This window comes from Triturus cristatus, chromosome 2_2 (genome assembly GCF_964204655.1).
Source record: "Triturus cristatus chromosome 2_2, aTriCri1.1, whole genome shotgun sequence".
In the NCBI taxonomy this organism is placed as follows: Eukaryota; Metazoa; Chordata; class Amphibia; order Caudata; family Salamandridae; genus Triturus; species Triturus cristatus.
In genome coordinates, this window is record NC_140582.1 from 1,101,806,522 (window position 1) to 1,101,820,446 (window position 13,925).

The following is a 13,925-nucleotide window of genomic DNA, read 5'->3' on the forward strand; positions in this document are numbered from 1 at the left end:
AGCTGACTGATTTGAAATGCTCTGTGGTGTTATCCGATCTTAACTTTGTCAAACATTCATGATTGACTTGAACGCGGGGCTCGATGCACCGTCATTCTTGCCTGCTGAGCTTCTCACATTACTCCGTGTCCACTCTTCCATTTATTAGGCAGCTTTATCGGTGTTTAATATCAAAGCGCTTTACAACTTTTAACTAAACGTGTCATTAAACTTACTGAACATGTTCACTGCTACCCGGAAAGTCCTTCAGTGTCCTCTGGTGTATGCGACCACTAAGCAATGCTGTTTCTGTTTGTCAGGCATTGATAAATGAGGGCCTAATTTCACAGCCAATTGATTGCTGGTTCTCATAGTAGTGAGTGTGTTATTGCTCCACTTATTATTTATTGCTTCTTCATTTTGAAACAAAGTTTTGAAATATGTGCATTTTCCTCCCATATAGCTTCTTGACGTTCAGTGTCGATTTTTTGAGCGTCAAGCTGCTGTTTTTTGAATTTCATACATTTTTGGGTGGGGCAACTTTGTTCTGTATCTTATTGATGGTGTACTGTCACCAGTATTGGCACTAAATATATTTATGGTCTATGGCGTTCTGTCATTCCATTGAGCCCCGTGGTCACTGTATTAAAACACAGTATCAAATGTGCTTCTTTCTGTATTGAAGAGGCTTCAAGGCCTCCTCCTTGTGGATTTGGTTGGGTGACCTATAATACTGCCCATTGGAAATCTCTTTCTGTGTGTCCATTCGTGATGAGGTGGTTTACCATCAGGGCTGTGGCTGTCATTGTCTTAATGCCGAACATATGCTGGATGATTCGTTGCCTTATTCTTGATTGGTTTTGCCTATGTACATTTTTTGACAAGGGCACACAATTGTGTCTACTGTGTATGTTTCCATTTCATATTTGCATTCTTGGATGTTGTACCTTCAACCACCTCTTGTGTTACCTCACACAACTAATCCCTTTCCTTTAGCCAATCCTTTCTAATTCAAAATCGAATTGCTAGGGTGTCCTTTAACAAAAATGGGATCTCTAAACTAAAGCACCCATTCACTAATCTGAGTTGTGTATAATGGGCTGGAAAAGCTGAAGTGTTAAACAGCACAACTTTGGTCGTAGTCAAGGTGATGGGGCACAGCGGTACTGGCTGATCGACCAAGTTCCTAGGTACGAGATTGTGGGACTCTGCCTCAAAGGGACGGAGTTTCAAGAGGGGAGGCTGACTCCCAGTTTCGAGGCAAACATATCCAAGATATTCTTGTCGCAGGTGACAGGACTCAGAACCCAGGGACAGCACTGATGGGAGACACAGCTCTCTCTTAAAATGGATTGATGAAGCCAAGCAGAGTGCTGAGTATGAAAGCAGAATGTATAGCCTCTCATGAAAGTGTTAATCCAAAGCCTTCTTCCACATCACAAAGCATTTTCTGTCAACGAGAAAACTGTCTCTAGCAGGAGACTGGGGCAGGAAATAGAAGTTTTAGGAAACAACCCATTGCGCACTGGAGTCTTCCCTACTCAGTTATCGAGTATTAGAACATTGGAATGTTGCAAGCTCCTTTGAAAACAATGGAGTGCTCCGGGCTTATAATGGTTGGTAGAAGCCCGGAGCTCCAACATTCTAATTCTTCTTTGTGGCTGTGAACAAAGGCTTCAGGGAGCCTGAGGGGATATCAGTCCCCTCAGGCTCCCTGAAGCCTTTGTTTAATTTGTTAGAACATTCTGCCCTCTAGTAGCAGAATGTTCTAATAGCCTTATAGCCCTTCGTAGCAGGGCTATACCGGCTATTAAAGTCTGCTGCCTTGTTAAAGTCCCTTGCCTTCGGCTCGGGCCTTTAACGCTGCAGCGGACCTTTACTAGCCGGTATATCCCGCTACAGCGGGCTATAAGGCTATATTAGAAGACTGTTAGGAGACTGGGGCAGGACATTGAGGCATTTAACTAAATGGCAGAGCAGTTGAACAAATAAACAACAATCAAACATATCAGGTTTTTCCACTGGGGTTCAGCTGTAAACAGAGGCTTTTAATTAATCTGAAACAGAGGCCTTTAATTCGATGGCAGCGCAGCTGAACACATAAACAACAAGGAAGCATATAAGGTAACATTGAGTTCAGCAGGAGATAGAGGCTTTGAACTAATCAGCACCACATGTTTATTCTAACAGAAATACCAAGGATCTGCACTTAGTTGAACAGTGTACTCAAGCTAAAGTACCTTGCATGCCTACACAAAGTGCACAGAAAAGTACATGGGACCTCCCCACCTAGAAAACAGTGAAAATAGTGAAAAGTGCATAGTAGAATACATGGCACCTGCCCCACTAGAACACAGTAAAAAGTGCATAGCGGAATATAAGGCACATGCCCATCTAGAAAACAGTGAACACAATGGAGAGCAAACAAACAGGATATGGTACTAGTGCTCTGCTTACAATGCAAAACAAAATCAAAAGGACCACATCAAGCATGCTCAAAAATGTCTAGCACGCAGAGGGAAGCTCTGAAGGTCAGACAGAAAGTCGAATCAAAGGACTAAATATCTGCCAAGCTGGATTTGCTTATCTGTGCTCAGATCTGTCCTTCCTATTGTGATAATAAGAGTACAAAAGTACAAGGCAGAAAAATGGCATGCATTTACATCATGGTATGACCAACTATGCCATTGAGATATAGAAAATAGTGTCTCTTTGGAAGTTATATGCATCTTTTACTGAATCAATCCTAGATTCATAGATTCAAGTCGGCAGATAATGTAAACATTCCCTATCCTCCTGAATTTGATTGAGTGTGAGGTGCATTCTTGCTCTTTTTGGCCCCCAAGGTAGCAGTGTTATACACAGGTTGTTAGTGTGAGAAGTTGGCCTGGTATATGCTGTCCACTAGTGATAGTGGGTACCTTGTACCAGTCCAAACAACCCTTATTGATGATTAGGTTAGAGAAAACCTTTATTGAAAGCTATCCTAGTGGTAGCTATGGAGAGCAGCCTTCATGCTAAGTCTCGAAGGAATGTAAAGCAGCTTGGTTTACCAGATTATTACCTCTTGAATGACCAAATGAAAGGAGAACCACACAATGTGTATATATATATATAAAATATATGTATTTATTACTAAACACTCTCTAATAACCTCTTTATGAGATTAGAGAGTAAGGCACAGAATATTACAGTTCTAAAACGACAATAAATAGCAGAATATACAATGTGCCCCAGGGGGAGACCAAACCATATATTAAGAAAGTGGTATAAGAACCACAACTTGACTAGACACAGTGCCTAGAGCACGTAGAATCGCTGGGACCCCAAGGAACCATCCAGGGTAGTGACACAGGGGACCCACGAGGGACGCGTGCAGTGTGAGAACACAGCCGCGAGCTCCCTACAATCCTAAGGGAAAGTCGCAGTTGGAATTTTAAAGATTAAGGACACTTAGGAGAGGACTTGCAGCAAACCATTTTAGACTTAGAAGGTTCTAAGGCCAGCACCCATGTGAGCACTGGAGTACTCGTGTTACCTAACCCAGGGAAGCCAGGTGCATAGGTGTCAAATGGTGTCGGGAATCTTCACTGTTTTCAATGGCGAGTTGCTGCAAAGTGCTGCTGCCATGGAAAGGAGAAGTGTCCAGTGTGTTCCAAGCCTGGATCGAAGATGAGACGAACCTGAAAGCAGAGGGGACAGAGTCTGGGTCACTTGCCAGTGACCAGGGGCACGATAGACGAAAGCCCACCGATGTCGGGTGTTTCAGGTGTGATGAGGTGAAGCTTGACTCCACTGCCAGGGGGACCAGGAGGCGTCGACGACAACCACAGTCCACAGGCGAGCTGTCCCATGAAGGATGCCGAGTATTGGGGGAGTCGGTGTCCGGATTGGAGATCAACAAGCCTTGACAACGGCAACCCACGCGGTGAGAGTAAAACGGCTTCGGTGTGGACCAGCAAGGTCCTGTGTACTCCCCAAGCAATGGAGAGTCAGGGCACGTCTGGAGCAATCAAATAAGCCCGTTGAAAGTCTCAGGGACCCTCAAGTCGACGGACAAGGGATCACGAAGGGTCCTCGAGTGGAATCACTAAATATCAGCCCACGGGACACTCGAGGAGTGTAGGCCAGTAATCTTCGGTGGAATCACTGCTCGGGGTTTGGACTATAAGTACCCTAAAGCACAGCCTTGGGGATTGCCAAAAAGCATATGCGGCTGCAAATGTGCACGGTGTCCAAGGGTTCGGACTGCACGGTCCCCACGAGGGCTTTGGATGTCAGGATTGCTGAGAGCACGGATCGGCCTCGGGGAAGATTGGAAACTCACCTCCTGGGTTGCAAAGTCTTCGGACTCATTCAAGAGCTGCGTAGTTGCCAACTGGACAGATGCGTCTATGGTGCCTGCCTTGCAGGGGAGTAACTCCTTTACTCCAAGAGAGATTCTTCGGTCATCCAACGTCGTGTAGATAGTAGAAGTTCTGGGATCTGTAGCAGAGTTTCATCCAGGTAAATCTAAAGTCCTGTAGTCAGGAGTTCCTACTTTATACCCAAGGAAGGGGTGGGACAAACTCTGGCGACCCACCTATGGGAGGGTCAGGACAAAGGGGTGGCTACACCCATGTCCTTTGTCCAGTTTTGCACCGGAGCAGGGGCAGATAGCCCCTGCAACCGGTTTGAGATGAACTTTGCACATTGAACACCAAATGTGCCCCCAGTGGAGACATCAAAGCACTCTTGGAGTGCACCCACCCAGCCCAAATACACTAAAACCTGTCTGGGAGGTGGTTACACCTCCTTGTGATAGCAAACCTTTTGTCCAGCCTCCCCTGCCAGAGTTTCATCCAGCAGCAGGAGGGCACACTCATGTCTGTTGCTGGCAGCATCCATTTTGTGATGCCATGGTTCTGTGAAGCTGGTACAGGGTGTACCAGTGAAGTCATATTTCTCTCTCTAGTAGTGTGGAATCATACCTCCCCCGCCAGTTACTGGCAGGGAGGTATGATTCCAAGGTGTTTGACATCAAACACGACATGTTTCCATGCAGCCATTCCAAAGTTAGCATTTACCGCGAGGTTATAATGCACTTAAGAGTATATGGTTTGGCTGCATCTCAAACAACCCCGGAATAAAGGTTCCGAAAGCTGCAGAGGGGCTCTGCTCATGCATGTGCACCCTCTCACATAAAATCCAGCACCCTGCCTTCAGGATTGATAAGGCCTGCCATAGGGGTGACTGATAGGTTTATATGTGCAGTGATATGGATAGATATAGGGGACCTATATCTAAGTGAGGGGTGCATGCACCACCTTACACAGGCTGCTGTGGCTCCTACATGCATAATACATGCTGCAGCCCCTGAGAGGCCTCTGGGGTACCTATGCCCAAAGTACATAGTATACCATATACTAGGGACTTATAAGGGTACCCCAGATTCCAATCTGTGGTGTACCTAAAGTACATGCAATCAATTTAGAGAGGAAGCAGCTAGGTAGGCTGGGGTCCTGGATAGCAGGATCACAGCCACACTAAAGTCGAAAAACAGTGAAGCATCAGCAAAAAGTGGAGGTAACTATAAGAAGCAGATCCTCCTCAACTACACAACCCCCCCAAACGTAAGGACATTAAACTAATCTTGACCAGTTGAGTCTTCATGTTCTAAGTGGAATTATCTGGAGAGTCAATCTGCATTGGCATGGGTACTCCCAGGTCTATGTTCCACTGTATAGCCCATCCCCTGTAGGGAAATGGACCACCTCAAAAGTTTGGGGTTTTCACCCTTCATCTATTTTAGCCATAAGAGGGGCTTATGGTCTGTCTGAACAATGAAGTGAGTACCAAACAAGTATGGCCTCAGCTTCTTCAGAGCCCAAACCACAGCAAAGGCCTCCCTCTCAATAGCTTACCAACGTTTCACTCTGAGGGTCAGCCTTCTGCTAATAAAAGCTACTGGCTGATCCTGACCCTCATCATTCAATTGTTATAACACAGGCCCTACCCCCAACTCAGATGCATCTGTTTGAATGATGAAGTCTTTGGAGTAGTTAGGACTTTGCAGAATGGGAGCAGTGCACATGGCCTGCTTCAGGTCATCAAATGCCTTTTGACAGCTGACGGTCCACTGGACTTTCTTTGGCATTTTCTTAGACGTTGAGTCATTCAAAGGGGTCACTATGGATCCATAACCTTTGACAAATCTTCTATAGTACCTAGTCAGGCCTAAGAAAGCTCTGACCTGAGTCTGGGTGGTTGGAGCAACCCAGTCCATGATGGTGTGGATTTTGCTCTGCAATGGTTGAACCTGGCTTCCACCCACAATGTGGCCCAGGTACACAACCTGACTCTGCACTATGTGGCACTTAGTGGCCTTGATAGTTAGACCTGCTTTTTGCAGGGCCTCCAAAACATTTCTCAGGTGGACCAGGTGATCTTCCCAGGTGCAGTTAAAGACAGCAATATCATCTAGATATGCTGCACTATGGGCTTCCAGACCTGTAAGGACTTTTTTCACCAACCTTTGAAAAGTGGCAGGTGCATTTTTCAAACCAAAGGGCATCACTACAAATTGGTAATGCTCACTAGGGGTAGAAAATGCTGTCTTTGGCTTTGCATCATCAGCTAGTCTGATCTGCCAGTAGCCAGCTGTTAGGTCAAATGTGCTCAGAACTTGGCTGAGGCCAAAGTGTCTATAAGCACATCTGCCCTAGGGATTGGATGGGCATCAGTCCTAGTGACTGCAGTGAGACCTCTGTAGTCTACACAAAACCTCATCTCTCTCTTGCCATCTTTGGACTAGCCCAAGGGCTATCTAGGGTTCAATAATTCCCAATTCCAACTTCTTCTGGACCTCAGCCCTGATGCAGTCCCTGACATGGTAAGGTTGCCTGTAAATCTTATTTTTAACAGGCAGACTGTCCCCAGTGTTCACTTCATAAGTGCACCAGGTGGTCTGACTTGGAGTCAGTGGAAACATGTGTCTAAACTGATTGAGAACTTTTCTGCACTCAGTTTGTTGCTGTACAGTGATGCTGCCTGCCAAGGCTACACCATCTACTGAACCATCACCAGGGTTCTGTGAGAGCAGGTCAGGGAGTGGATTACTCTCTTCCTCCTGTCCCTCGTCAGTAGCCATGAGCAAGCCCATGTCAGCCCTGTCAACATATGGTTTGAGCCTATTGACATGGAGCACCCTGTGGGGGCTCCTGGGAGTTCTAAGGTCCACCAGGTAGGCAACCTCTCCCCTTTGCTCAATTATGGAATGGGGGCCACTCCACTTATCTTGGAGAGCTGCTGGGGCCACAGGCTCCAACACCCATACTTTCTGCCCTGTCTGGTAAACAGTCAGCACAGCCTTTTGGTCATGCCAGGCCTTTTGTAATTCCTGTCTAGGCTCAAGGTTTTTATTTGCCTTCGTCATGTATTCAGCAATCCTGGAGCAGACACCAAGTACATAGCCCACAATATCCTGTTAAGGGGGTTTGAGAGGTAACTCCCATCTCTCCTTCACTAGACACAATGGACCCCTAACTGGATGTCCAAAGAGAAGCTCAAAAGGGCTATAACCAACCCCATTCTGTTGAACCTCTCTGTAGGCAAAGAGAAGGAAGGGCAAAAGTATGTCCCATCTGCACCTAAGCTTTTCTGGGAGACCTTTGACCATGCCCTTTTGGGTTTTGTTGAACCTTTCAACTAACACATTGTATTGTGGGTGATAATGGGTGGTGAATTTGTAATTCACTCCACACTCCTTCCACATAGCAGTCAAGTAACTAGACATGAAGTATGCATCTCTGTCTGATACTACCTCCTTAGGGAAACCCACTCTGGAAAATATTCCTAGTAGGGCCCTTGCCACGACAGGTGCTGTGGTGGTCCTAAGGGGAATAGCTTCTGGATACCTAGTGGCATGGTCCACCACCACCAGCATAAATCTGTGCCCAGATGCTGTCTGAGGATCCATGGGACCAACTATATCAATCCCAATCCTCTCAAAGGGAACCCCCACCACAGGCAGTGGTATCAGGGGGTCCTTTGTGGTACTACCTGCCTTACCACTGGCTTGACAGGTGAAACAGAAGCGACAAAACTCCTTGGTGTCTTCAGACATGTGAGGCCAATGAAAGTGAGGGACAATTCTGTCCCAAGTCTTGTTTTGGCCTAGGTGACCTGCTAAGGGAATATCATGGGCTAGTGTTAATAGGAAGCCCCTAAACTTCAGAGATATAACCAACTGCCTAGTAGCTCCAGGCTTGGGGTCTCTACACTCTGAGTAAAGGAGTCCATCACCCCAATAGATCCTATGGGTTCCACTAGCATTCCCAGCAGCCTCATCAGCAGCTTGCTTTCTGAGGGGTTCAAGAGAAGGGCAGCTCAGCTGATCCTGGTTCAGATCTGCCCTAGAAGGGCCCCCTGTCCCCAAGAACTCAACCTGATCAGGTTCAAGCTCATCTGGGACAGTTCATTCTTCAGGACTGAGATCATCTCCCTCAAGATACTGATCTGCTTTCTGAGTCTGGGGGGAAGACACTGCCTTACCCCTACTGCTCCTTTTCTTGGAAGGCGCCTGCTCCATTCTTCCAAGATCCAGGGCCTGTTCAGTGTTAGACATTTTTGCCTGTGACATGGTCATCGCAAACACATCTGCAGGGATTCCTAACATTTCTGCATGAGTCCTGCGCTCCACTTCAGCTCAAGCTGAAGTTTCTAAATCATTGACAAGCAAGCATTCAACAGGGAGGTCTGCACTTACCACAACCTTCTTAGAGCCAGTTACTCCTCCCCAGGTGAAATTAACAACTGCCAAGGAATGGTCTGTCCTGACATTGCTAGCATTGGTCACTTGGTACATCTCACCAAGTATGATTTGCTTAGGAGTCACAAGATCTTTTGTCACCATTGTGCCACTTGCTCCTCTGTCCCTAAATGCCAAGGCCTCTTTCCCATTTATCAAAGGCTGCTGTTTGTATTTGCCCAGATTACTGGTACTGACAAATAAGGAGGCCATATCCAGGCCGCGATCACAGATCAGTACAGCCTGAGTAGGAACTCTGACTAGGCCAGAATCCATCTCAGATCCCAGGGTTAACCCTACTGCACCCTTATTCCGAGTACCATCACTTGGAGCTGAACTAGGGGGAACAGTTGCCTTAGGGGCAATGGTGGCTGGAGTTGAGTCCTTGGACTTGGTACAATCACTTGTATAATGGGTTTTCTGATTACAGATTTTATTCCATGGTTTCTTTTGGCATTTTCCATTGTTGGATTGGGACTCCCCACCAGATGCAGATTTTTGGGGCCCTTGAGAAGACTTCTGGTCTTTACCCTTTTCCCCACCTTTATCAGAGTTCTTAGACTCCTGCTTCTTGGAGTCACCACCTTGGTTCTGAACCTTCTGCCTCACCCTGGTTCTGACCCATTTGTCTGCCTTCTGGCCCAATTCTTGGGGAGAGGTCAGATCAGAGTCCACCAGTTACTGATGCAACAGCTGATTTTGACAATTATTAAGGATCTACTCCCTCATAATTAAGTTGTACAATCCTTTAAAATCACACACCTTACTGCCAAGTAACCAGCCCTCCAGAGCCTTAGTAGCACAATCTACAAAGTCAACCCAGTCTTGAGTCTCGGCCTTTTGGGTATCTCTGAACTTTAACCTGTATTGTTCAGTGGTTAGGCCAAACCCACCAATCAGTGCTCTCTTCAAGACTTTGTAATTATCAGCATCCTCTTCTCTAATAGTGAAAGCTTGTCTCTACGTTTGTCTGCAAAGGAGAGCCACATGATTGCTGCCCACTGTTCCTGAGGGACCCTCTGTACTTTACAGGCCCTCTCAAGTGCAGTTATCCATTTGTGGATGTCATCCCCACTCTGATAGAGAGGGACAATCTTGTTCAGGTTCCTTTGGTAATGAGTATCTTCTCTACCTCTAGGGACACTGTTGCTGCCACCATGGGGCTCTAACCCCAACTTTTTAGAAGCTCTCTGGAGCTCCGGGGATGCCCTGTCTAAAGCCAATTACTCTCTCTTGATTCTGAGCTTATCTCTCTCAAACTCAAGCAGTTGGCACTTCTTCTCATAGGAGGACTCCCTTTTATGAGAAGAAGTCCTTTGAGAAACAGAGGTACCTACAGATGTGCCAGAATGATTAGATTCCTGAGAAGGAGATCTAGATCTTCTTGGTAAACTATTAACCCTTCCAGGTGGGGTAAAGAGTGTCCATTAATGCCTCCTCCCTCACCTTCACCTCCAGGAAAGATTGGATTTCCATGTTAGGATCATCTTTATCCTCCTAGTCAGCTTCAGAGTCTAGCTCCTGGATGTTTTCACTTCCAGGCCTGTCCTCTTCTGCTGCCCACCCAACTTGCCTGCCTCATCAGACACTGAGGTCTTTCTGAGGTCATCTAAAAGCAAAGCCTCTATGAGGCATTGAGTCCTAGGGTTTTTCCCTGTCTTCAGTTTTCTAGATGCACACATATTTCTCAATTCCTGAAATGAGAGATGGTCATACTTAGTTAGCAAGGAGCCACTGGCTTCTGCTCTTGAAGACATACTAGTGTTGTGAGGTGTTGCACCTACCTAACCTAGTGGGAAGTACTAAACTCTCTTGAGTTATAGAAAGGGTGTGCTAAGCCCTTGACACACAACTCTAAGTTCAGTAGAACTTACTGTATTCTAGACTTGATTTATATGTACCTATAGTGGTTTTCAGTTAGTCACTCAATGAGATTATCTGGTAAAGCATTAGCAAGCTTGAATTCCATCCGCTGCACACCAATGTGAGAAGTTGGCCTGGTATATGCTGTCCACTAGTTATAGTGGGCACCTTGTACCAGTCCAAACAACCCTTATTGATGATTAGGTTAAAGAAAACCTTTATTGAAAGCTATCCTAGTGGTAGCTACGGAGAGCAGCCTACAGGCTAAGTCTCGAAGGAATGTAAAGCAGCTTGGTTTACCAGATTATAACCTCTTGAATGACCAAATGAATGGAAAACCACACAAGATATATATATAAAATATATGTATTTATTACTAAACACTCTCTACTAACCTCTTTATGAGATTAGAGAGCAAGGCACACAATATTACAATTCTAAAACAACAATAAATAGCACAATAAACAATGGGCCCCAGGGGGAGACCAAACCATATATTAAGAAAGTGGTATAAGAACCACGACTTGACTAGACACAGTGCCTAGAGCACGTAGATTCGCTGGGACACCAAAGAACCACCCAAGGTAGTGACACAAGGGATCCACGGGGGAAGCGTGCAGTGTGAGAACACAGCCGCGAGCTCCGTACAATCCTATGGGAAATTCGTGGTTGGAATTTGAAAGATTAAGGACACTTAGGAGAGGACTTGGAGCAAACCCTTTTACACTTAGAAGGTTCTAAGGCCAGCACCCATGTGAGCACCTTAGTGCTTGTGTTACCTAACCCAGGGATACCGGGTGCATAGGTGTCAAATGGTGTCGGGAATCTTCGCTGTTTTCAATGGCGAGTTGCAGCAAAGTGCTGCTGCTTTGGAAAGGAGAAGTGTCCAATGTGATCCACAGCCTGGATCGAAGATGAGACGAACCTGAAAGCAGAGGGGACAGAGTCTGGGTCACTTGCCAGTGACCAGGGGCACGATAGATGAATGCCCACCGATGTCGGCTGTTTCAGGTGTGATGAGGTGGAGCTTGACTCCACTGCCACGGGGACCAGGAGGCGTCGACTATGACCACCGTCCGCAGGCGAGCTGTCCCCCAAAGGATGTCGAGTCCTGGGGGGTCGGTGTCCGGATTGGAGACCTACAAGCCTTGGCAACGGCAACCCACGTAGCAAGAGTAAACCGGCTTCAGTGTGGACCAGCAATGTCCTGTGGACTCCCCAAGCGATGGAGAGTCAGGGCACATCTGGAGCAACCAGGTAAGCCCGTTGAAAGTTAAAGTACTCTTCTCAGGGACCCACAAGATGACGGACAAGGGATCACAAAGGGACCTCGAGAGGAATCACTAAATACCAGCCCACGGGACACTCAAGGAGTGTAGGCCAGTAATCTTCGGTGGAATCACTACTCGGGGTCTGGACTACAAGTAGCCCAAAGCACAGCCTCAGGGATTGCCAAAAAGGATATGCTGCTGCAAATGTGCACGGTGTCCAGGGGTTCTGGTTGCACGGTCGCCACGAGGGCTTTGGATCTCAGGATTGCTGAAAGCACAGATCGGCCTCGGTGAAGCTTGGAAACCCAACTCCTGTGTTGCAAAGTCTTTGGAGTCCTTCAGGAGCTGCGTAGTTGCAAACCGGACAGATGGGTCTTTGGTGCCTGCCTTGCAGGGGAGTAACTCCTTTACTCCAAAGGAGATTCTTCGGTAATCCAATGTTGTGTAGATAGTAGAAGTTCTGGGATTCTGTAGCAGAGTTTCGTCCAGGAAAATCTAAAGTCCTGTAGTCAGGGGTTCCTACTTTATACCCAAGGAAGGGGTGGGACCAACTCTAGGGACCCACCTATGGGAGGGTCAGGATAAAGGGGTGGCTACACCCATGTCCTTTGTCCAGTTTTGCGCCAGAGCAGGGGCTGGTAGCCCCTGCAACCGGTTTGAGCTGGACTATGTAAAGGGACACTAAATGTGATCCCAGTGCAGACATCAAAGAACTCTTGGAGTGCACCCACCCTGCACCAAGACACTAAAGCCTGTCTGGGAGGTGTTTACACCTCATTGTGACAGGAAACCTATTGTCCAGCCTCCCCTGCCAGAGTTTCGTCCAGCAGCAGGAGGGCAGACTCTTGTCTGTGGCTGGCAGCATCCATTTTGTGATGCCAGGGTTCTGTGAAGCTGGTACCGGGTGTACCGGTGAAGTCATATTTCTAAGGGTGGGCGTAGTGGGCGTAGTGGGGCTACGTGAAGCAGCACGTAGTGTGCCCAAATCTACGCACACTACGTGCTTCGCGTAGCCCCACTGCGCGCCACCCGCCTCCCGCCCGCCCTCCTTTTAAATCAAACCCCCGGATTTGCAATAAATAGTAAATTAAAGAAACTTACCTAAAACGCGGCGTCTCCGGGGCTCCCTCTTCCATTTCAAACTTCTTCTGACTAATGCGCATGCGCGGACGCCCGCGCATGCGCATTTCTTGCGAGAAATGCGCATGCGCGGGCATCCGCGCATGCGCATTTGTCAGAAGAAGTTTGAAATGGAAGAGGGAGCCCCGGAGACGCCGCGTTTCAGGTAAGTTTCTTTAATTTACTATTTATTGTAAATCGGGGGTTTGATTTAAAAGGAGGGCGGGCGGGAGGCGGGTGGCAGCGGCAGGCAGCTACGCTTCGCCCTGGGTGTGCGTAGCGCTAGCCTGCTTCGCCTACTTCGAAAACTGCGAAGCAGGCAGCGCTACGTACACTACGTGGGCGAAGCGTAGTGTCTCGCCCAGGGTTACATATTTCTCCCTCTAGTAGGGTGGAATCATACCTCCCCCGCCAGTTACTGGTTGGAAGGTATGATTCCAAGGTGTTTGATACCAATCACAACATGTTTCCATGCAGCCATTCCAAAGTTAGCATTTATCTCGAGGTTATAATGCACTTAGAGTATATTGTTTGGCTGCATCACAAACAACCCCGGAATAAAGGTTCCGAAAGCTGCAGAGGGGCTCTGCTCATGCATGGGCACCCTCTCACATAAAACCCTCTCCCTGACTTACATGTGCAGTGATATGGATAGATATAGGGAACCTTTATCTAAGTAAGGGGTGCATACATCACCTTACACAGGCTGCTGTAGCAGACCTGTTGTGTCATTTTGAATGGTCTCCTAGGGGTGGCATAATACATGCTGCAGCCCCTTAGAGGCCTCTGGGATACCTATGCCCTATGTACTTAGTATATCTTATATTAGTGACTTATAAGGGTACCCCATAATCCAATCTGTGGTGTACTCTAAATCAATTTAGAGAGGAAGCAGCTAGGCTGGT